The sequence below is a fragment of the Anomaloglossus baeobatrachus genome, unplaced genomic scaffold, assembly GCF_048569485.1.
Source record: "Anomaloglossus baeobatrachus isolate aAnoBae1 unplaced genomic scaffold, aAnoBae1.hap1 Scaffold_420, whole genome shotgun sequence".
In the NCBI taxonomy this organism is placed as follows: Eukaryota; Metazoa; Chordata; class Amphibia; order Anura; family Aromobatidae; genus Anomaloglossus; species Anomaloglossus baeobatrachus.
The window spans coordinates 36527-59436 of NW_027443535.1; the positions used below are offsets into that span (position 1 = coordinate 36527).

At 46.8% G+C, this 22910-nt stretch overlaps 14 non-coding genes and 1 pseudogene across 14 annotated transcripts; all 15 read left to right on the plus strand.

Annotated features, from left to right (window-relative positions):
• Positions 1-40: 40 nt before the first annotated feature.
• On the plus strand, positions 41-167 carry LOC142278893 (U2 spliceosomal RNA; annotated as a pseudogene).
• A 684-nt stretch (positions 168-851) lies between these two features.
• Positions 852-1049, plus strand: LOC142278880 (U2 spliceosomal RNA). Its single transcript, XR_012741660.1, has one exon. It is a non-coding gene; the product is annotated as a U2 spliceosomal RNA (small nuclear RNA).
• Positions 1050-2436: 1387 nt separating this feature from the next.
• LOC142278901 (U2 spliceosomal RNA) lies at positions 2437-2627 on the plus strand. The gene has a single exon (XR_012741671.1). It is a non-coding gene; the product is annotated as a U2 spliceosomal RNA (small nuclear RNA).
• A 1387-nt stretch (positions 2628-4014) lies between these two features.
• On the plus strand, positions 4015-4205 carry LOC142278903 (U2 spliceosomal RNA). The gene has a single exon (XR_012741672.1). It is a non-coding gene; the product is annotated as a U2 spliceosomal RNA (small nuclear RNA).
• Positions 4206-5592: 1387 nt separating this feature from the next.
• On the plus strand, positions 5593-5783 carry LOC142278904 (U2 spliceosomal RNA). Its single transcript, XR_012741673.1, has one exon. It is a non-coding gene; the product is annotated as a U2 spliceosomal RNA (small nuclear RNA).
• A 2189-nt stretch (positions 5784-7972) lies between these two features.
• LOC142278861 (U2 spliceosomal RNA) lies at positions 7973-8165 on the plus strand. Its single transcript, XR_012741644.1, has one exon. It is a non-coding gene; the product is annotated as a U2 spliceosomal RNA (small nuclear RNA).
• Positions 8166-9552: 1387 nt separating this feature from the next.
• LOC142278905 (U2 spliceosomal RNA) lies at positions 9553-9743 on the plus strand. The gene has a single exon (XR_012741674.1). It is a non-coding gene; the product is annotated as a U2 spliceosomal RNA (small nuclear RNA).
• Positions 9744-11130: 1387 nt separating this feature from the next.
• LOC142278907 (U2 spliceosomal RNA) lies at positions 11131-11321 on the plus strand. Its single transcript, XR_012741676.1, has one exon. It is a non-coding gene; the product is annotated as a U2 spliceosomal RNA (small nuclear RNA).
• Positions 11322-12708: 1387 nt separating this feature from the next.
• Positions 12709-12899, plus strand: LOC142278908 (U2 spliceosomal RNA). The gene has a single exon (XR_012741677.1). It is a non-coding gene; the product is annotated as a U2 spliceosomal RNA (small nuclear RNA).
• A 1387-nt stretch (positions 12900-14286) lies between these two features.
• LOC142278909 (U2 spliceosomal RNA) lies at positions 14287-14477 on the plus strand. Its single transcript, XR_012741678.1, has one exon. It is a non-coding gene; the product is annotated as a U2 spliceosomal RNA (small nuclear RNA).
• A 1387-nt stretch (positions 14478-15864) lies between these two features.
• Positions 15865-16055, plus strand: LOC142278910 (U2 spliceosomal RNA). Its single transcript, XR_012741679.1, has one exon. It is a non-coding gene; the product is annotated as a U2 spliceosomal RNA (small nuclear RNA).
• Positions 16056-17442: 1387 nt separating this feature from the next.
• Positions 17443-17633, plus strand: LOC142278911 (U2 spliceosomal RNA). The gene has a single exon (XR_012741680.1). It is a non-coding gene; the product is annotated as a U2 spliceosomal RNA (small nuclear RNA).
• Positions 17634-19020: 1387 nt separating this feature from the next.
• On the plus strand, positions 19021-19211 carry LOC142278912 (U2 spliceosomal RNA). The gene has a single exon (XR_012741681.1). It is a non-coding gene; the product is annotated as a U2 spliceosomal RNA (small nuclear RNA).
• A 1387-nt stretch (positions 19212-20598) lies between these two features.
• LOC142278914 (U2 spliceosomal RNA) lies at positions 20599-20789 on the plus strand. The gene has a single exon (XR_012741682.1). It is a non-coding gene; the product is annotated as a U2 spliceosomal RNA (small nuclear RNA).
• A 1387-nt stretch (positions 20790-22176) lies between these two features.
• On the plus strand, positions 22177-22367 carry LOC142278915 (U2 spliceosomal RNA). Its single transcript, XR_012741683.1, has one exon. It is a non-coding gene; the product is annotated as a U2 spliceosomal RNA (small nuclear RNA).
• The last annotated feature ends 543 nt before the right edge of the window (positions 22368-22910 follow it).

A 22910-nucleotide genomic window follows, 5' to 3' on the forward strand; every position in this document is an offset into this window, starting at 1 on the left:
TAGGCCAGGGTGCCACTCGAGGCCCAAACCAATTCTGGTTATCGCTTCTCGGCCTTTTGGCTAAGATCAAGTGTAGTATCTGTGAGGCTCGGCAGATGCAATGCACACTGGAAGGTTGCGCTTGCTAGTACTCTTGATGTATAGTATATTCATCTAGAGGAAAACATGGCCCTACCAGGATCGAGGCTATTAGACTGAGTAAGTGTGGGGGCTATGGTGCAATGTGCCCCAGGACTGACGACCCTGGAGTGAGTCTGAGCTTGCTGGCTTGGGACCCCGGCGAGCCTTGGGCTCTGTAGCACACCGTACCTTGCCCTTTCATACTTTCTGAGCATATTGCTCTATCCCGGCCTTCTGGCTAGGAAGGAAAATTTTTATAATCATGGTCGGAGGTCCGTTCAGCTTTGGGCTCAGAAACCAACACCCGGTTGGAGGTCCGGGTCAGCTTCGGCTGAGAAACCAACACCCGGTTGGAGGTCTGGGTCAGCTTCGGCTGAGAAACCAACACCCGGTTGGAGGTCCGGGTCAGCTTCGGCTGAGAAACCAACACCCGGTTGGAGGTCCGGTTAGCCTTGGGCTGAGAAACCAACACCGGTTGACGGTCCGGGCAGTTTCGGCTGCGAAACCAACAACTAGTAGCTCTCTACTCCACTTGGGTAAGATGCCTGGGTGGATGCTGGGAGCAACGACAAGGCTCAACCAGGCTTCGGCTTGGGGGAGCACCGAAGATCCCTGACCCTTGCTGTGGCCTTCTGGCTCGGAGGGACGGGGTTGATTTTTGGGGACCCTCTCCTCACGGAGGGGTCCACACGAATCCTAGCCTTTGCACTGTTTTTGGTGTGACTTCGGTCATGCATTTTTTGCGGTGCTTTGGAAAGCTTCATTAAATCAAAAAATCTGTTCTTATCAGTTTAATATCTGATACGTCCCCTATCTGGGGACCATATATTAAATGGATTTTTAGAACAGGGAGATGGAAAAAGAGCTTGCTCTGTCCACTCCACGCATTGACCTGGTATTGCAGTACCTCCAGGAACGGTGCACCCCTTCTTAACCCAGTTTCCAAAAGCAGAACTCAATTCACCTGATTCATATTAGCCCGATTTAATGAATTGGAAGAAAGCATACGTCTTCATATGCACCTCAATTTGGCCCATTCACTTTTCACACTTCCTCCTTTTGTTTTTTATCTTTCACACTTTTGACTTTCTTTATTCATCCAAATAGCAAACTCATCACCACTCAACCTGACCAACTCGGCTATGTCCCCGTGCTGCAGTTCTCTGTCTTATCTAGATCATTTGCAATTGAATGGAATAGATCCCTTTTGGACAAAGTGGATTCACCTGCTGCTGCAGTGACCACAGGTGTGATAACATCTAGAATTGGCATCTGGTGCGATCTCTCCGCTTCCACTCCAAAGAAAGTTACCTGTTTATTCCTATCATGCATTGGTTTTTGGGGTTTTCTTTGAGTAATGATGATCTCTTTAGTAGTCTGTTGGCGCCCTCTCCTGGAGGAATAGTTTGCTTGCTCTTGGACATTCTAAAAGAGAGGTCATGATAGACATTGAGCTTCTGAGCTCAATTGGGGACAGTCATGGGTGATGAATGTTTGCAACCTACTGCGAAGCCTCATACCGCAATATAAGGAACGTCAAATACTAAGAAAGGGCGGCCTATGAAAGAATTACTACTTTCAATAAGTACACTTAAACGGCTAATTGGGAATAGAAAAACTGTAAAAAGCCCTCTGAGAAAGCCCCCCTCTAACCTTTGATAGTAAGCTTTTCTGTAGTCTGCCTGTTGATGTATTTTCCGTTTGAACTGTGCACAACATGAAGAGACGGAACACTGGCGGCTTGTCACAATGCCCCCCGATGACATCACAATAGCGCTGCTGCCTAGAAAACAAGCTGCGCAGAAGAAGTTGTTCTTTGGGTGGGAGGGTGGGCTAGTGGAAGGAGGGGGCAATCTCTTTTTTTCCCGGGTGGTAGGGGGATGACAGGAGAAGGGAAGCGGGTGGTGAGAAAGGTACAGAGGGCAGGGTTTGGGGGCTGGGAAGGAAAGGGAAAAGATTAGGGTTTGGGGATGATGAAAGGGCTTTCTACGGGTAAGGATGGCAAAGGGTGGCAGTGACGGAAAGTCAGGCAACCTGTCCTGTCCGTCTTTTTGTATCGTGAATTGGAAAGACTGCAAGGGGGAGGGGAGTTGCTTGCGCCCTAAAGGAGGAGTTATTCAGATTCATTGCAGTGGGCGGCGGCTGCAAAACGCACCATTCTTCTTGTTTTGGCTCTGCAAAGCAGCCTTTTCAAGGGTTGGCTTGGGTGACAAAATGTCTTGTGTAGGCGTGGGTTTGTCTCCCTCTCGCTCTCTCTCCCTAAGATGTGTCCGGCATAGGCCAGGGTGCCACTCGAGGCCCAAACCAATTCTGGTTATCGCTTCTCGGCCTTTTGGCTAAGATCAAGTGTAGTATCTGTTCTTATCAGTTTAATATCTGATACGTCCCCTATCTGGGGACCATATATTAAATGGATTTTTAGAACAGGGAGATGGAAAAAGAGCTTGCTCTGTCCACTCCACGCATTGACCTGGTATTGCAGTACCTCCAGGAACGGTGCACCCCTTCTTAACCCAGTTTCCAAAAGCAGAACTCAATTCACCTGATTCATATTAGCCCGATTTAATGAATTGGAAGAAAGCATACGTCTTCATATGCACCTCAATTTGGCCCATTCACTTTTCACACTTCCTCCTTTTGTTTTTTATCTTTCACACTTTTGACTTTCTTTATTCATCCAAATAGCAAACTCATCACCACTCAACCTGACCAACTCGGCTATGTCCCCGTGCTGCAGTTCTCTGTCTTATCTAGATCATTTGCAATTGAATGGAATAGATCCCTTTTGGACAAAGTGGATTCACCTGCTGCTGCAGTGACCACAGGTGTGATAACATCTAGAATTGGCATCTGGTGCGATCTCTCCGCTTCCACTCCAAAGAAAGTTACCTGTTTATTCCTATCATGCATTGGTTTTTGGGGTTTTCTTTGAGTAATGATGATCTCTTTAGTAGTCTGTTGGCGCCCTCTCCTGGAGGAATAGTTTGCTTGCTCTTGGACATTCTAAAAGAGAGGTCATGATAGACATTGAGCTTCTGAGCTCAATTGGGGACAGTCATGGGTGATGAATGTTTGCAACCTACTGCGAAGCCTCATACCGCAATATAAGGAACGTCAAATACTAAGAAAGGGCGGCCTATGAAAGAATTACTACTTTCAATAAGTACACTTAAACGGCTAATTGGGAATAGAAAAACTGTAAAAAGCCCTCTGAGAAAGCCCCCCTCTAACCTTTGATAGTAAGCTTTTCTGTAGTCTGCCTGTTGATGTATTTTCCGTTTGAACTGTGCACAACATGAAGAGACGGAACACTGGCGGCTTGTCACAATGCCCCCCGATGACATCACAATAGCGCTGCTGCCTAGAAAACAAGCTGCGCAGAAGAAGTTGTTCTTTGGGTGGGAGGGTGGGCTAGTGGAAGGAGGGGGCAATCTCTTTTTTTCCCGGGTGGTAGGGGGATGACAGGAGAAGGGAAGCGGGTGGTGAGAAAGGTACAGAGGGCAGGGTTTGGGGGCTGGGAAGGAAAGGGAAAAGATTAGGGTTTGGGGATGATGAAAGGGCTTTCTACGGGTAAGGATGGCAAAGGGTGGCAGTGACGGAAAGTCAGGCAACCTGTCCTGTCCGTCTTTTTGTATCGTGAATTGGAAAGACTGCAAGGGGGAGGGGAGTTGCTTGCGCCCTAAAGGAGGAGTTATTCAGATTCATTGCAGTGGGCGGCGGCTGCAAAACGCACCATTCTTCTTGTTTTGGCTCTGCAAAGCAGCCTTTTCAAGGGTTGGCTTGGGTGACAAAATGTCTTGTGTAGGCGTGGGTTTGTCTCCCTCTCGCTCTCTCTCCCTAAGATGTGTCCGGCATAGGCCAGGGTGCCACTCGAGGCCCAAACCAATTCTGGTTATCGCTTCTCGGCCTTTTGGCTAAGATCAAGTGTAGTATCTGTTCTTATCAGTTTAATATCTGATACGTCCCCTATCTGGGGACCATATATTAAATGGATTTTTAGAACAGGGAGATGGAAAAAGAGCTTGCTCTGTCCACTCCACGCATTGACCTGGTATTGCAGTACCTCCAGGAACGGTGCACCCCTTCTTAACCCAGTTTCCAAAAGCAGAACTCAATTCACCTGATTCATATTAGCCCGATTTAATGAATTGGAAGAAAGCATACGTCTTCATATGCACCTCAATTTGGCCCATTCACTTTTCACACTTCCTCCTTTTGTTTTTTATCTTTCACACTTTTGACTTTCTTTATTCATCCAAATAGCAAACTCATCACCACTCAACCTGACCAACTCGGCTATGTCCCCGTGCTGCAGTTCTCTGTCTTATCTAGATCATTTGCAATTGAATGGAATAGATCCCTTTTGGACAAAGTGGATTCACCTGCTGCTGCAGTGACCACAGGTGTGATAACATCTAGAATTGGCATCTGGTGCGATCTCTCCGCTTCCACTCCAAAGAAAGTTACCTGTTTATTCCTATCATGCATTGGTTTTTGGGGTTTTCTTTGAGTAATGATGATCTCTTTAGTAGTCTGTTGGCGCCCTCTCCTGGAGGAATAGTTTGCTTGCTCTTGGACATTCTAAAAGAGAGGTCATGATAGACATTGAGCTTCTGAGCTCAATTGGGGACAGTCATGGGTGATGAATGTTTGCAACCTACTGCGAAGCCTCATACCGCAATATAAGGAACGTCAAATACTAAGAAAGGGCGGCCTATGAAAGAATTACTACTTTCAATAAGTACACTTAAACGGCTAATTGGGAATAGAAAAACTGTAAAAAGCCCTCTGAGAAAGCCCCCCTCTAACCTTTGATAGTAAGCTTTTCTGTAGTCTGCCTGTTGATGTATTTTCCGTTTGAACTGTGCACAACATGAAGAGACGGAACACTGGCGGCTTGTCACAATGCCCCCCGATGACATCACAATAGCGCTGCTGCCTAGAAAACAAGCTGCGCAGAAGAAGTTGTTCTTTGGGTGGGAGGGTGGGCTAGTGGAAGGAGGGGGCAATCTCTTTTTTTCCCGGGTGGTAGGGGGATGACAGGAGAAGGGAAGCGGGTGGTGAGAAAGGTACAGAGGGCAGGGTTTGGGGGCTGGGAAGGAAAGGGAAAAGATTAGGGTTTGGGGATGATGAAAGGGCTTTCTACGGGTAAGGATGGCAAAGGGTGGCAGTGACGGAAAGTCAGGCAACCTGTCCTGTCCGTCTTTTTGTATCGTGAATTGGAAAGACTGCAAGGGGGAGGGGAGTTGCTTGCGCCCTAAAGGAGGAGTTATTCAGATTCATTGCAGTGGGCGGCGGCTGCAAAACGCACCATTCTTCTTGTTTTGGCTCTGCAAAGCAGCCTTTTCAAGGGTTGGCTTGGGTGACAAAATGTCTTGTGTAGGCGTGGGTTTGTCTCCCTCTCGCTCTCTCTCCCTAAGATGTGTCCGGCATAGGCCAGGGTGCCACTCGAGGCCCAAACCAATTCTGGTTATCGCTTCTCGGCCTTTTGGCTAAGATCAAGTGTAGTATCTGTTCTTATCAGTTTAATATCTGATACGTCCCCTATCTGGGGACCATATATTAAATGGATTTTTAGAACAGGGAGATGGAAAAAGAGCTTGCTCTGTCCACTCCACGCATTGACCTGGTATTGCAGTACCTCCAGGAACGGTGCACCCCTTCTTAACCCAGTTTCCAAAAGCAGAACTCAATTCACCTGATTCATATTAGCCCGATTTAATGAATTGGAAGAAAGCATACGTCTTCATATGCACCTCAATTTGGCCCATTCACTTTTCACACTTCCTCCTTTTGTTTTTTATCTTTCACACTTTTGACTTTCTTTATTCATCCAAATAGCAAACTCATCACCACTCAACCTGACCAACTCGGCTATGTCCCCGTGCTGCAGTTCTCTGTCTTATCTAGATCATTTGCAATTGAATGGAATAGATCCCTTTTGGACAAAGTGGATTCACCTGCTGCTGCAGTGACCACAGGTGTGATAACATCTAGAATTGGCATCTGGTGCGATCTCTCCGCTTCCACTCCAAAGAAAGTTACCTGTTTATTCCTATCATGCATTGGTTTTTGGGGTTTTCTTTGAGTAATGATGATCTCTTTAGTAGTCTGTTGGCGCCCTCTCCTGGAGGAATAGTTTGCTTGCTCTTGGACATTCTAAAAGAGAGGTCATGATAGACATTGAGCTTCTGAGCTCAATTGGGGACAGTCATGGGTGATGAATGTTTGCAACCTACTGCGAAGCCTCATACCGCAATATAAGGAACGTCAAATACTAAGAAAGGGCGGCCTATGAAAGAATTACTACTTTCAATAAGTACACTTAAACGGCTAATTGGGAATAGAAAAACTGTAAAAAGCCCTCTGAGAAAGCCCCCCTCTAACCTTTGATAGTAAGCTTTTCTGTAGTCTGCCTGTTGATGTATTTTCCGTTTGAACTGTGCACAACATGAAGAGACGGAACACTGGCGGCTTGTCACAATGCCCCCCGATGACATCACAATAGCGCTGCTGCCTAGAAAACAAGCTGCGCAGAAGAAGTTGTTCTTTGGGTGGGAGGGTGGGCTAGTGGAAGGAGGGGGCAATCTCTTTTTTTCCCGGGTGGTAGGGGGATGACAGGAGAAGGGAAGCGGGTGGTGAGAAAGGTACAGAGGGCAGGGTTTGGGGGCTGGGAAGGAAAGGGAAAAGATTAGGGTTTGGGGATGATGAAAGGGCTTTCTACGGGTAAGGATGGCAAAGGGTGGCAGTGACGGAAAGTCAGGCAACCTGTCCTGTCCGTCTTTTTGTATCGTGAATTGGAAAGACTGCAAGGGGGAGGGGAGTTGCTTGCGCCCTAAAGGAGGAGTTATTCAGATTCATTGCAGTGGGCGGCGGCTGCAAAACGCACCATTCTTCTTGTTTTGGCTCTGCAAAGCAGCCTTTTCAAGGGTTGGCTTGGGTGACAAAATGTCTTGTGTAGGCGTGGGTTTGTCTCCCTCTCGCTCTCTCTCCCTAAGATGTGTCCGGCATAGGCCAGGGTGCCACTCGAGGCCCAAACCAATTCTGGTTATCGCTTCTCGGCCTTTTGGCTAAGATCAAGTGTAGTGTTGTTCGAAGAGGTGGTTTAAGCTCCAGGCCACCTTAGTACAATGATACAATGCACACTGGAAGGTTGCGCTTGCTAGTACTCTGGGTGGATAGTATATTCATCTAGTGGAAAACATGGCCCTACCAGGATCGAGGCTATTAGACTGAGTAAGGGTGGGGGGCTATGGTACAACGTGCCCCAGGACTGACGACCCTGGAGTGAGTCTGAGCTTGCTGGCTTGGGACCCCGGCAAGCCTTGGGCTCTGTAGCACACCGTACCTTGCCTTTTCATACTTTATGAGCATATTACCCTATCCCGGCCTTCTGGCTAGGAAGGGAAATTTTTATAATCCCGGTCGGAGGTCTGGTCAGCTTTGGGCTGAGAAACTAACACCCGGTTGGAGGTCCGGGTCAGCTTCGGCTGAGAAACCAACACCCGGTTGGAGGTCTGGGTCAGCTTCGGCTGAGAAACCAACACCCGGTTGGAGGTCCGGTTAGCCTTGGGCTGAGAAACCAACACCGGTTGACGGTCCGGGCAGTTTCGGCTGCGAAACCAACAACTAGTAGCTCTCTACTCCACTTGGGTAAGATGCCTGGGTGGACGCTGGGAGCAACGACAAGGCTCAACCAGGCTTCGGCTTGGGGGAGCACCGAAGATCCCTGACCCTTGCTGTGGCCTTCTGGCTCGGAGGGACGGGGTTGATTTTTGGGGACTCTCTCCTCACGGTGGGGTCCACACGAATCCTAGCCTTTGCACTGTTTTTGGTGTGACTTCGGTCATGCATTTTTTGTGGTGCTTTGGAAAGCTTCATTAAATCAAAAATCTGTTCTTATCAGTTTAATATCTGATACGTCCCCTATCTGGGGACCATATATTAAATGGATTTTTAGAACAGGGAGATGGAAAAAGAGCTTGCTCTGTCCACTCCACGCATTGACCTGGTATTGCAGTACCTCCAGGAACGGTGCACCCCTTCTTAACCCAGTTTCCAAAAGCAGAACTCAATTCACCTGATTCATATTAGCCCGATTTAATGAATTGGAAGAAAGCATACGTCTTCATATGCACCTCAATTTGGCCCATTCACTTTTCACACTTCCTCCTTTTGTTTTTTATCTTTCACACTTTTGACTTTCTTTATTCATCCAAATAGCAAACTCATCACCACTCAACCTGACCAACTCGGCTATGTCCCCGTGCTGCAGTTCTCTGTCTTATCTAGATCATTTGCAATTGAATGGAATAGATCCCTTTTGGACAAAGTGGATTCACCTGCTGCTGCAGTGACCACAGGTGTGATAACATCTAGAATTGGCATCTGGTGCGATCTCTCCGCTTCCACTCCAAAGAAAGTTACCTGTTTATTCCTATCATGCATTGGTTTTTGGGGTTTTCTTTGAGTAATGATGATCTCTTTAGTAGTCTGTTGGCGCCCTCTCCTGGAGGAATAGTTTGCTTGCTCTTGGACATTCTAAAAGAGAGGTCATGATAGACATTGAGCTTCTGAGCTCAATTGGGGACAGTCATGGGTGATGAATGTTTGCAACCTACTGCGAAGCCTCATACCGCAATATAAGGAACGTCAAATACTAAGAAAGGGCGGCCTATGAAAGAATTACTACTTTCAATAAGTACACTTAAACGGCTAATTGGGAATAGAAAAACTGTAAAAAGCCCTCTGAGAAAGCCCCCCTCTAACCTTTGATAGTAAGCTTTTCTGTAGTCTGCCTGTTGATGTATTTTCCGTTTGAACTGTGCACAACATGAAGAGACGGAACACTGGCGGCTTGTCACAATGCCCCCCGATGACATCACAATAGCGCTGCTGCCTAGAAAACAAGCTGCGCAGAAGAAGTTGTTCTTTGGGTGGGAGGGTGGGCTAGTGGAAGGAGGGGGCAATCTCTTTTTTTCCCGGGTGGTAGGGGGATGACAGGAGAAGGGAAGCGGGTGGTGAGAAAGGTACAGAGGGCAGGGTTTGGGGGCTGGGAAGGAAAGGGAAAAGATTAGGGTTTGGGGATGATGAAAGGGCTTTCTACGGGTAAGGATGGCAAAGGGTGGCAGTGACGGAAAGTCAGGCAACCTGTCCTGTCCGTCGTTTTGTATCGTGAATTGGAAAGACTGCAAGGGGGAGGGGAGTTGCTTGCGCCCTAAAGGAGGAGTTATTCAGATTCATTGCAGTGGGCGGCGGCTGCAAAACGCACCATTCTTCTTGTTTTGGCTCTGCAAAGCAGCCTTTTCAAGGGTTGGCTTGGGTGACAAAATGTCTTGTGTAGGCGTGGGTTTGTCTCCCTCTCGCTCTCTCTCCCTAAGATGTGTCCGGCATAGGCCAGGGTGCCACTCGAGGCCCAAACCAATTCTGGTTATCGCTTCTCGGCCTTTTGGCTAAGATCAAGTGTAGTATCTGTTCTTATCAGTTTAATATCTGATACGTCCCCTATCTGGGGACCATATATTAAATGGATTTTTAGAACAGGGAGATGGAAAAAGAGCTTGCTCTGTCCACTCCACGCATTGACCTGGTATTGCAGTACCTCCAGGAACGGTGCACCCCTTCTTAACCCAGTTTCCAAAAGCAGAACTCAATTCACCTGATTCATATTAGCCCGATTTAATGAATTGGAAGAAAGCATACGTCTTCATATGCACCTCAATTTGGCCCATTCACTTTTCACACTTCCTCCTTTTGTTTTTTATCTTTCACACTTTTGACTTTCTTTATTCATCCAAATAGCAAACTCATCACCACTCAACCTGACCAACTCGGCTATGTCCCCGTGCTGCAGTTCTCTGTCTTATCTAGATCATTTGCAATTGAATGGAATAGATCCCTTTTGGACAAAGTGGATTCACCTGCTGCTGCAGTGACCACAGGTGTGATAACATCTAGAATTGGCATCTGGTGCGATCTCTCCGCTTCCACTCCAAAGAAAGTTACCTGTTTATTCCTATCATGCATTGGTTTTTGGGGTTTTCTTTGAGTAATGATGATCTCTTTAGTAGTCTGTTGGCGCCCTCTCCTGGAGGAATAGTTTGCTTGCTCTTGGACATTCTAAAAGAGAGGTCATGATAGACATTGAGCTTCTGAGCTCAATTGGGGACAGTCATGGGTGATGAATGTTTGCAACCTACTGCGAAGCCTCATACCGCAATATAAGGAACGTCAAATACTAAGAAAGGGCGGCCTATGAAAGAATTACTACTTTCAATAAGTACACTTAAACGGCTAATTGGGAATAGAAAAACTGTAAAAAGCCCTCTGAGAAAGCCCCCCTCTAACCTTTGATAGTAAGCTTTTCTGTAGTCTGCCTGTTGATGTATTTTCCGTTTGAACTGTGCACAACATGAAGAGACGGAACACTGGCGGCTTGTCACAATGCCCCCCGATGACATCACAATAGCGCTGCTGCCTAGAAAACAAGCTGCGCAGAAGAAGTTGTTCTTTGGGTGGGAGGGTGGGCTAGTGGAAGGAGGGGGCAATCTCTTTTTTTCCCGGGTGGTAGGGGGATGACAGGAGAAGGGAAGCGGGTGGTGAGAAAGGTACAGAGGGCAGGGTTTGGGGGCTGGGAAGGAAAGGGAAAAGATTAGGGTTTGGGGATGATGAAAGGGCTTTCTACGGGTAAGGATGGCAAAGGGTGGCAGTGACGGAAAGTCAGGCAACCTGTCCTGTCCGTCTTTTTGTATCGTGAATTGGAAAGACTGCAAGGGGGAGGGGAGTTGCTTGCGCCCTAAAGGAGGAGTTATTCAGATTCATTGCAGTGGGCGGCGGCTGCAAAACGCACCATTCTTCTTGTTTTGGCTCTGCAAAGCAGCCTTTTCAAGGGTTGGCTTGGGTGACAAAATGTCTTGTGTAGGCGTGGGTTTGTCTCCCTCTCGCTCTCTCTCCCTAAGATGTGTCCGGCATAGGCCAGGGTGCCACTCGAGGCCCAAACCAATTCTGGTTATCGCTTCTCGGCCTTTTGGCTAAGATCAAGTGTAGTATCTGTTCTTATCAGTTTAATATCTGATACGTCCCCTATCTGGGGACCATATATTAAATGGATTTTTAGAACAGGGAGATGGAAAAAGAGCTTGCTCTGTCCACTCCACGCATTGACCTGGTATTGCAGTACCTCCAGGAACGGTGCACCCCTTCTTAACCCAGTTTCCAAAAGCAGAACTCAATTCACCTGATTCATATTAGCCCGATTTAATGAATTGGAAGAAAGCATACGTCTTCATATGCACCTCAATTTGGCCCATTCACTTTTCACACTTCCTCCTTTTGTTTTTTATCTTTCACACTTTTGACTTTCTTTATTCATCCAAATAGCAAACTCATCACCACTCAACCTGACCAACTCGGCTATGTCCCCGTGCTGCAGTTCTCTGTCTTATCTAGATCATTTGCAATTGAATGGAATAGATCCCTTTTGGACAAAGTGGATTCACCTGCTGCTGCAGTGACCACAGGTGTGATAACATCTAGAATTGGCATCTGGTGCGATCTCTCCGCTTCCACTCCAAAGAAAGTTACCTGTTTATTCCTATCATGCATTGGTTTTTGGGGTTTTCTTTGAGTAATGATGATCTCTTTAGTAGTCTGTTGGCGCCCTCTCCTGGAGGAATAGTTTGCTTGCTCTTGGACATTCTAAAAGAGAGGTCATGATAGACATTGAGCTTCTGAGCTCAATTGGGGACAGTCATGGGTGATGAATGTTTGCAACCTACTGCGAAGCCTCATACCGCAATATAAGGAACGTCAAATACTAAGAAAGGGCGGCCTATGAAAGAATTACTACTTTCAATAAGTACACTTAAACGGCTAATTGGGAATAGAAAAACTGTAAAAAGCCCTCTGAGAAAGCCCCCCTCTAACCTTTGATAGTAAGCTTTTCTGTAGTCTGCCTGTTGATGTATTTTCCGTTTGAACTGTGCACAACATGAAGAGACGGAACACTGGCGGCTTGTCACAATGCCCCCCGATGACATCACAATAGCGCTGCTGCCTAGAAAACAAGCTGCGCAGAAGAAGTTGTTCTTTGGGTGGGAGGGTGGGCTAGTGGAAGGAGGGGGCAATCTCTTTTTTTCCCGGGTGGTAGGGGGATGACAGGAGAAGGGAAGCGGGTGGTGAGAAAGGTACAGAGGGCAGGGTTTGGGGGCTGGGAAGGAAAGGGAAAAGATTAGGGTTTGGGGATGATGAAAGGGCTTTCTACGGGTAAGGATGGCAAAGGGTGGCAGTGACGGAAAGTCAGGCAACCTGTCCTGTCCGTCTTTTTGTATCGTGAATTGGAAAGACTGCAAGGGGGAGGGGAGTTGCTTGCGCCCTAAAGGAGGAGTTATTCAGATTCATTGCAGTGGGCGGCGGCTGCAAAACGCACCATTCTTCTTGTTTTGGCTCTGCAAAGCAGCCTTTTCAAGGGTTGGCTTGGGTGACAAAATGTCTTGTGTAGGCGTGGGTTTGTCTCCCTCTCGCTCTCTCTCCCTAAGATGTGTCCGGCATAGGCCAGGGTGCCACTCGAGGCCCAAACCAATTCTGGTTATCGCTTCTCGGCCTTTTGGCTAAGATCAAGTGTAGTATCTGTTCTTATCAGTTTAATATCTGATACGTCCCCTATCTGGGGACCATATATTAAATGGATTTTTAGAACAGGGAGATGGAAAAAGAGCTTGCTCTGTCCACTCCACGCATTGACCTGGTATTGCAGTACCTCCAGGAACGGTGCACCCCTTCTTAACCCAGTTTCCAAAAGCAGAACTCAATTCACCTGATTCATATTAGCCCGATTTAATGAATTGGAAGAAAGCATACGTCTTCATATGCACCTCAATTTGGCCCATTCACTTTTCACACTTCCTCCTTTTGTTTTTTATCTTTCACACTTTTGACTTTCTTTATTCATCCAAATAGCAAACTCATCACCACTCAACCTGACCAACTCGGCTATGTCCCCGTGCTGCAGTTCTCTGTCTTATCTAGATCATTTGCAATTGAATGGAATAGATCCCTTTTGGACAAAGTGGATTCACCTGCTGCTGCAGTGACCACAGGTGTGATAACATCTAGAATTGGCATCTGGTGCGATCTCTCCGCTTCCACTCCAAAGAAAGTTACCTGTTTATTCCTATCATGCATTGGTTTTTGGGGTTTTCTTTGAGTAATGATGATCTCTTTAGTAGTCTGTTGGCGCCCTCTCCTGGAGGAATAGTTTGCTTGCTCTTGGACATTCTAAAAGAGAGGTCATGATAGACATTGAGCTTCTGAGCTCAATTGGGGACAGTCATGGGTGATGAATGTTTGCAACCTACTGCGAAGCCTCATACCGCAATATAAGGAACGTCAAATACTAAGAAAGGGCGGCCTATGAAAGAATTACTACTTTCAATAAGTACACTTAAACGGCTAATTGGGAATAGAAAAACTGTAAAAAGCCCTCTGAGAAAGCCCCCCTCTAACCTTTGATAGTAAGCTTTTCTGTAGTCTGCCTGTTGATGTATTTTCCGTTTGAACTGTGCACAACATGAAGAGACGGAACACTGGCGGCTTGTCACAATGCCCCCCGATGACATCACAATAGCGCTGCTGCCTAGAAAACAAGCTGCGCAGAAGAAGTTGTTCTTTGGGTGGGAGGGTGGGCTAGTGGAAGGAGGGGGCAATCTCTTTTTTTCCCGGGTGGTAGGGGGATGACAGGAGAAGGGAAGCGGGTGGTGAGAAAGGTACAGAGGGCAGGGTTTGGGGGCTGGGAAGGAAAGGGAAAAGATTAGGGTTTGGGGATGATGAAAGGGCTTTCTACGGGTAAGGATGGCAAAGGGTGGCAGTGACGGAAAGTCAGGCAACCTGTCCTGTCCGTCTTTTTGTATCGTGAATTGGAAAGACTGCAAGGGGGAGGGGAGTTGCTTGCGCCCTAAAGGAGGAGTTATTCAGATTCATTGCAGTGGGCGGCGGCTGCAAAACGCACCATTCTACTTGTTTTGGCTCTGCAAAGCAGCCTTTTCAAGGGTTGGCTTGGGTGACAAAATGTCTTGTGTAGGCGTGGGTTTGTCTCCCTCTCGCTCTCTCTCCCTAAGATGTGTCCGGCATAGGCCAGGGTGCCACTCGAGGCCCAAACCAATTCTGGTTATCGCTTCTCGGCCTTTTGGCTAAGATCAAGTGTAGTATCTGTTCTTATCAGTTTAATATCTGATACGTCCCCTATCTGGGGACCATATATTAAATGGATTTTTAGAACAGGGAGATGGAAAAAGAGCTTGCTCTGTCCACTCCACGCATTGACCTGGTATTGCAGTACCTCCAGGAACGGTGCACCCCTTCTTAACCCAGTTTCCAAAAGCAGAACTCAATTCACCTGATTCATATTAGCCCGATTTAATGAATTGGAAGAAAGCATACGTCTTCATATGCACCTCAATTTGGCCCATTCACTTTTCACACTTCCTCCTTTTGTTTTTTATCTTTCACACTTTTGACTTTCTTTATTCATCCAAATAGCAAACTCATCACCACTCAACCTGACCAACTCGGCTATGTCCCCGTGCTGCAGTTCTCTGTCTTATCTAGATCATTTGCAATTGAATGGAATAGATCCCTTTTGGACAAAGTGGATTCACCTGCTGCTGCAGTGACCACAGGTGTGATAACATCTAGAATTGGCATCTGGTGCGATCTCTCCGCTTCCACTCCAAAGAAAGTTACCTGTTTATTCCTATCATGCATTGGTTTTTGGGGTTTTCTTTGAGTAATGATGATCTCTTTAGTAGTCTGTTGGCGCCCTCTCCTGGAGGAATAGTTTGCTTGCTCTTGGACATTCTAAAAGAGAGGTCATGATAGACATTGAGCTTCTGAGCTCAATTGGGGACAGTCATGGGTGATGAATGTTTGCAACCTACTGCGAAGCCTCATACCGCAATATAAGGAACGTCAAATACTAAGAAAGGGCGGCCTATGAAAGAATTACTACTTTCAATAAGTACACTTAAACGGCTAATTGGGAATAGAAAAACTGTAAAAAGCCCTCTGAGAAAGCCCCCCTCTAACCTTTGATAGTAAGCTTTTCTGTAGTCTGCCTGTTGATGTATTTTCCGTTTGAACTGTGCACAACATGAAGAGACGGAACACTGGCGGCTTGTCACAATGCCCCCCGATGACATCACAATAGCGCTGCTGCCTAGAAAACAAGCTGCGCAGAAGAAGTTGTTCTTTGGGTGGGAGGGTGGGCTAGTGGAAGGAGGGGGCAATCTCTTTTTTTCCCGGGTGGTAGGGGGATGACAGGAGAAGGGAAGCGGGTGGTGAGAAAGGTACAGAGGGCAGGGTTTGGGGGCTGGGAAGGAAAGGGAAAAGATTAGGGTTTGGGGATGATGAAAGGGCTTTCTACGGGTAAGGATGGCAAAGGGTGGCAGTGACGGAAAGTCAGGCAACCTGTCCTGTCCGTCTTTTTGTATCGTGAATTGGAAAGACTGCAAGGGGGAGGGGAGTTGCTTGCGCCCTAAAGGAGGAGTTATTCAGATTCATTGCAGTGGGCGGCGGCTGCAAAACGCACCATTCTTCTTGTTTTGGCTCTGCAAAGCAGCCTTTTCAAGGGTTGGCTTGGGTGACAAAATGTCTTGTGTAGGCGTGGGTTTGTCTCCCTCTCGCTCTCTCTCCCTAAGATGTGTCCGGCATAGGCCAGGGTGCCACTCGAGGCCCAAACCAATTCTGGTTATCGCTTCTCGGCCTTTTGGCTAAGATCAAGTGTAGTATCTGTTCTTATCAGTTTAATATCTGATACGTCCCCTATCTGGGGACCATATATTAAATGGATTTTTAGAACAGGGAGATGGAAAAAGAGCTTGCTCTGTCCACTCCACGCATTGACCTGGTATTGCAGTACCTCCAGGAACGGTGCACCCCTTCTTAACCCAGTTTCCAAAAGCAGAACTCAATTCACCTGATTCATATTAGCCCGATTTAATGAATTGGAAGAAAGCATACGTCTTCATATGCACCTCAATTTGGCCCATTCACTTTTCACACTTCCTCCTTTTGTTTTTTATCTTTCACACTTTTGACTTTCTTTATTCATCCAAATAGCAAACTCATCACCACTCAACCTGACCAACTCGGCTATGTCCCCGTGCTGCAGTTCTCTGTCTTATCTAGATCATTTGCAATTGAATGGAATAGATCCCTTTTGGACAAAGTGGATTCACCTGCTGCTGCAGTGACCACAGGTGTGATAACATCTAGAATTGGCATCTGGTGCGATCTCTCCGCTTCCACTCCAAAGAAAGTTACCTGTTTATTCCTATCATGCATTGGTTTTTGGGGTTTTCTTTGAGTAATGATGATCTCTTTAGTAGTCTGTTGGCGCCCTCTCCTGGAGGAATAGTTTGCTTGCTCTTGGACATTCTAAAAGAGAGGTCATGATAGACATTGAGCTTCTGAGCTCAATTGGGGACAGTCATGGGTGATGAATGTTTGCAACCTACTGCGAAGCCTCATACCGCAATATAAGGAACGTCAAATACTAAGAAAGGGCGGCCTATGAAAGAATTACTACTTTCAATAAGTACACTTAAACGGCTAATTGGGAATAGAAAAACTGTAAAAAGCCCTCTGAGAAAGCCCCCCTCTAACCTTTGATAGTAAGCTTTTCTGTAGTCTGCCTGTTGATGTATTTTCCGTTTGAACTGTGCACAACATGAAGAGACGGAACACTGGCGGCTTGTCACAATGCCCCCCGATGACATCACAATAGCGCTGCTGCCTAGAAAACAAGCTGCGCAGAAGAAGTTGTTCTTTGGGTGGGAGGGTGGGCTAGTGGAAGGAGGGGGCAATCTCTTTTTTTCCCGGGTGGTAGGGGGATGACAGGAGAAGGGAAGCGGGTGGTGAGAAAGGTACAGAGGGCAGGGTTTGGGGGCTGGGAAGGAAAGGGAAAAGATTAGGGTTTGGGGATGATGAAAGGGCTTTCTACGGGTAAGGATGGCAAAGGGTGGCAGTGACGGAAAGTCAGGCAACCTGTCCTGTCCGTCTTTTTGTATCGTGAATTGGAAAGACTGCAAGGGGGAGGGGAGTTGCTTGCGCCCTAAAGGAGGAGTTATTCAGATTCATTGCAGTGGGCGGCGGCTGCAAAACGCACCATTCTTCTTGTTTTGGCTCTGCAAAGCAGCCTTTTCAAGGGTTGGCTTGGGTGACAAAATGTCTTGTGTAGGCGTGGGTTTGTCTCCCTCTCGCTCTCTCTCCCTAAGATGTGTCCGGCATAGGCCAGGGTGCCACTCGAGGCCCAAACCAATTCTGGTTATCGCTTCTCGGCCTTTTGGCTAAGATCAAGTGTAGTATCTGTTCTTATCAGTTTAATATCTGATACGTCCCCTATCTGGGGACCATATATTAAATGGATTTTTAGAACAGGGAGATGGAAAAAGAGCTTGCTCTGTCCACTCCACGCATTGACCTGGTATTGCAGTACCTCCAGGAACGGTGCACCCCTTCTTAACCCAGTTTCCAAAAGCAGAACTCAATTCACCTGATTCATATTAGCCCGATTTAATGAATTGGAAGAAAGCATACGTCTTCATATGCACCTCAATTTGGCCCATTCACTTTTCACACTTCCTCCTTTTGTTTTTTATCTTTCACACTTTTGACTTTCTTTATTCATCCAAATAGCAAACTCATCACCACTCAACCTGACCAACTCGGCTATGTCCCCGTGCTGCAGTTCTCTGTCTTATCTAGATCATTTGCAATTGAATGGAATAGATCCCTTTTGGACAAAGTGGATTCACCTGCTGCTGCAGTGACCACAGGTGTGATAACATCTAGAATTGGCATCTGGTGCGATCTCTCCGCTTCCACTCCAAAGAAAGTTACCTGTTTATTCCTATCATGCATTGGTTTTTGGGGTTTTCTTTGAGTAATGATGATCTCTTTAGTAGTCTGTTGGCGCCCTCTCCTGGAGGAATAGTTTGCTTGCTCTTGGACATTCTAAAAGAGAGGTCATGATAGACATTGAGCTTCTGAGCTCAATTGGGGACAGTCATGGGTGATGAATGTTTGCAACCTACTGCGAAGCCTCATACCGCAATATAAGGAACGTCAAATACTAAGAAAGGGCGGCCTATGAAAGAATTACTACTTTCAATAAGTACACTTAAACGGCTAATTGGGAATAGAAAAACTGTAAAAAGCCCTCTGAGAAAGCCCCCCTCTAACCTTTGATAGTAAGCTTTTCTGTAGTCTGCCTGTTGATGTATTTTCCGTTTGAACTGTGCACAACATGAAGAGACGGAACACTGGCGGCTTGTCACAATGCCCCCCGATGACATCACAATAGCGCTGCTGCCTAGAAAACAAGCTGCGCAGAAGAAGTTGTTCTTTGGGTGGGAGGGTGGGCTAGTGGAAGGAGGGGGCAATCTCTTTTTTTCCCGGGTGGTAGGGGGATGACAGGAGAAGGGAAGCGGGTGGTGAGAAAGGTACAGAGGGCAGGGTTTGGGGGCTGGGAAGGAAAGGGAAAAGATTAGGGTTTGGGGATGATGAAAGGGCTTTCTACGGGTAAGGATGGCAAAGGGTGGCAGTGACGGAAAGTCAGGCAACCTGTCCTGTCCGTCTTTTTGTATCGTGAATTGGAAAGACTGCAAGGGGGAGGGGAGTTGCTTGCGCCCTAAAGGAGGAGTTATTCAGATTCATTGCAGTGGGCGGCGGCTGCAAAACGCACCATTCTTCTTGTTTTGGCTCTGCAAAGCAGCCTTTTCAAGGGTTGGCTTGGGTGACAAAATGTCTTGTGTAGGCGTGGGTTTGTCTCCCTCTCGCTCTCTCTCCCTAAGATGTGTCCGGCATAGGCCAGGGTGCCACTCGAGGCCCAAACCAATTCTGGTTATCGCTTCTCGGCCTTTTGGCTAAGATCAAGTGTAGTATCTGTTCTTATCAGTTTAATATCTGATACGTCCCCTATCTGGGGACCATATATTAAATGGATTTTTAGAACAGGGAGATGGAAAAAGAGCTTGCTCTGTCCACTCCACGCATTGACCTGGTATTGCAGTACCTCCAGGAACGGTGCACCCCTTCTTAACCCAGTTTCCAAAAGCAGAACTCAATTCACCTGATTCATATTAGCCCGATTTAATGAATTGGAAGAAAGCATACGTCTTCATATGCACCTCAATTTGGCCCATTCACTTTTCACACTTCCTCCTTTTGTTTTTTATCTTTCACACTTTTGACTTTCTTTATTCATCCAAATAGCAAACTCATCACCACTCAACCTGACCAACTCGGCTATGTCCCCGTGCTGCAGTTCTCTGTCTTATCTAGATCATTTGCAATTGAATGGAATAGATCCCTTTTGGACAAAGTGGATTCACCTGCTGCTGCAGTGACCACAGGTGTGATAACATCTAGAATTGGCATCTGGTGCGATCTCTCCGCTTCCACTCCAAAGAAAGTTACCTGTTTATTCCTATCATGCATTGGTTTTTGGGGTTTTCTTTGAGTAATGATGATCTCTTTAGTAGTCTGTTGGCGCCCTCTCCTGGAGGAATAGTTTGCTTGCTCTTGGACATTCTAAAAGAGAGGTCATGATAGACATTGAGCTTCTGAGCTCAATTGGGGACAGTCATGGGTGATGAATGTTTGCAACCTACTGCGAAGCCTCATACCGCAATATAAGGAACGTCAAATACTAAGAAAGGGCGGCCTATGAAAGAATTACTACTTTCAATAAGTACACTTAAACGGCTAATTGGGAATAGAAAAACTGTAAAAAGCCCTCTGAGAAAGCCCCCCTCTAACCTTTGATAGTAAGCTTTTCTGTAGTCTGCCTGTTGATGTATTTTCCGTTTGAACTGTGCACAACATGAAGAGACGGAACACTGGCGGCTTGTCACAATGCCCCCCGATGACATCACAATAGCGCTGCTGCCTAGAAAACAAGCTGCGCAGAAGAAGTTGTTCTTTGGGTGGGAGGGTGGGCTAGTGGAAGGAGGGGGCAATCTCTTTTTTTCCCGGGTGGTAGGGGGATGACAGGAGAAGGGAAGCGGGTGGTGAGAAAGGTACAGAGGGCAGGGTTTGGGGGCTGGGAAGGAAAGGGAAAAGATTAGGGTTTGGGGATGATGAAAGGGCTTTCTACGGGTAAGGATGGCAAAGGGTGGCAGTGACGGAAAGTCAGGCAACCTGTCCTGTCCGTCTTTTTGTATCGTGAATTGGAAAGACTGCAAGGGGGAGGGGAGTTGCTTGCGCCCTAAAGGAGGAGTTATTCAGATTCATTGCAGTGGGCGGCGGCTGCAAAACGCACCATTCTTCTTGTTTTGGCTCTGCAAAGCAGCCTTTTCAAGGGTTGGCTTGGGTGACAAAATGTCTTGTGTAGGCGTGGGTTTGTCTCCCTCTCGCTCTCTCTCCCTAAGATGTGTCCGGCATAGGCCAGGGTGCCACTCGAGGCCCAAACCAATTCTGGTTATCGCTTCTCGGCCTTTTGGCTAAGATCAAGTGTAGTATCTGTTCTTATCAGTTTAATATCTGATACGTCCCCTATCTGGGGACCATATATTAAATGGATTTTTAGAACAGGGAGATGGAAAAAGAGCTTGCTCTGTCCACTCCACGCATTGACCTGGTATTGCAGTACCTCCAGGAACGGTGCACCCCTTCTTAACCCAGTTTCCAAAAGCAGAACTCAATTCACCTGATTCATATTAGCCCGATTTAATGAATTGGAAGAAAGCATACGTCTTCATATGCACCTCAATTTGGCCCATTCACTTTTCCCACTTCCTCCTTTTGTTTTTTATCTTTCACACTTTTGACTTTCTTTATTCATCCAAATAGCAAACTCATCACCACTCAACCTGACCAACTCGGCTATGTCCCCGTGCTGCAGTTCTCTGTCTTATCTAGATCATTTGCAATTGAATGGAATAGATCCCTTTTGGACAAAGTGGATTCACCTGCTGCTGCAGTGACCACAGGTGTGATAACATCTAGAATTGGCATCTGGTGCGATCTCTCCGCTTCCACTCCAAAGAAAGTTACCTGTTTATTCCTATCATGCATTGGTTTTTGGGGTTTTCTTTGAGTAATGATGATCTCTTTAGTAGTCTGTTGGCGCCCTCTCCTGGAGGAATAGTTTGCTTGCTCTTGGACATTCTAAAAGAGAGGTCATGATAGACATTGAGCTTCTGAGCTCAATTGGGGACAGTCATGGGTGATGAATGTTTGCAACCTACTGCGAAGCCTCATACCGCAATATAAGGAACGTCAAATACTAAGAAAGGGCGGCCTATGAAAGAATTACTACTTTCAATAAGTACACTTAAACGGCTAATTGGGAATAGAAAAACTGTAAAAAGCCCTCTGAGAAAGCCCCCCTCTAACCTTTGATAGTAAGCTTTTCTGTAGTCTGCCTGTTGATGTATTTTCCGTTTGAACTGTGCACAACATGAAGAGACGGAACACTGGCGGCTTGTCACAATGCCCCCCGATGACATCACAATAGCGCTGCTGCCTAGAAAACAAGCTGCGCAGAAGAAGTTGTTCTTTGGGTGGGAGGGTGGGCTAGTGGAAGGAGGGGGCAATCTCTTTTTTTCCCGGGTGGTAGGGGGATGACAGGAGAAGGGAAGCGGGTGGTGAGAAAGGTACAGAGGGCAGGGTTTGGGGGCTGGGAAGGAAAGGGAAAAGATTAGGGTTTGGGGATGATGAAAGGGCTTTCTACGGGTAAGGATGGCAAAGGGTGGCAGTGACGGAAAGTCAGGCAACCTGTCCTGTCCGTCTTTTTGTATCGTGAATTGGAAAGACTGCAAGGGGGAGGGGAGTTGCTTGCGCCCTAAAGGAGGAGTTATTCAGATTCATTGCAGTGGGCGGCGGCTGCAAAACGCACCATTCTTCTTGTTTTGGCTCTGCAAAGCAGCCTTTTCAAGGGTTGGCTTGGGTGACAAAATGTCTTGTGTAGGCGTGGGTTTGTCTCCCTCTCGCTCTCTCTCCCTAAGATGTGTCCGGCATAGGCCAGGGTGCCACTCGAGGCCCAAACCAATTCTGGTTATCGCTTCTCGGCCTTTTGGCTAAGATCAAGTGTAGTATCTGTTCTTATCAGTTTAATATCTGATACGTCCCCTATCTGGGGACCATATATTAAATGGATTTTTAGAACAGGGAGATGGAAAAAGAGCTTGCTCTGTCCACTCCACGCATTGACCTGGTATTGCAGTACCTCCAGGAACGGTGCACCCCTTCTTAACCCAGTTTCCAAAAGCAGAACTCAATTCACCTGATTCATATTAGCCCGATTTAATGAATTGGAAGAAAGCATACGTCTTCATATGCACCTCAATTTGGCCCATTCACTTTTCACACTTCCTCCTTTTGTTTTTTATCTTTCACACTTTTGACTTTCTTTATTCATCCAAATAGCAAACTCATCACCACTCAACCTGACCAACTCGGCTATGTCCCCGTGCTGCAGTTCTCTGTCTTATCTAGATCATTTGCAATTGAATGGAATAGATCCCTTTTGGACAAAGTGGATTCACCTGCTGCTGCAGTGACCACAGGTGTGATAACATCTAGAATTGGCATCTGGTGCGATCTCTCCGCTTCCACTCCAAAGAAAGTTACCTGTTTATTCCTATCATGCATTGGTTTTTGGGGTTTTCTTTGAGTAATGATGATCTCTTTAGTAGTCTGTTGGCGCCCTCTCCTGGAGGAATAGTTTGCTTGCTCTTGGACATTCTAAAAGAGAGGTCATGATAGACATTGAGCTTCTGAGCTCAATTGGG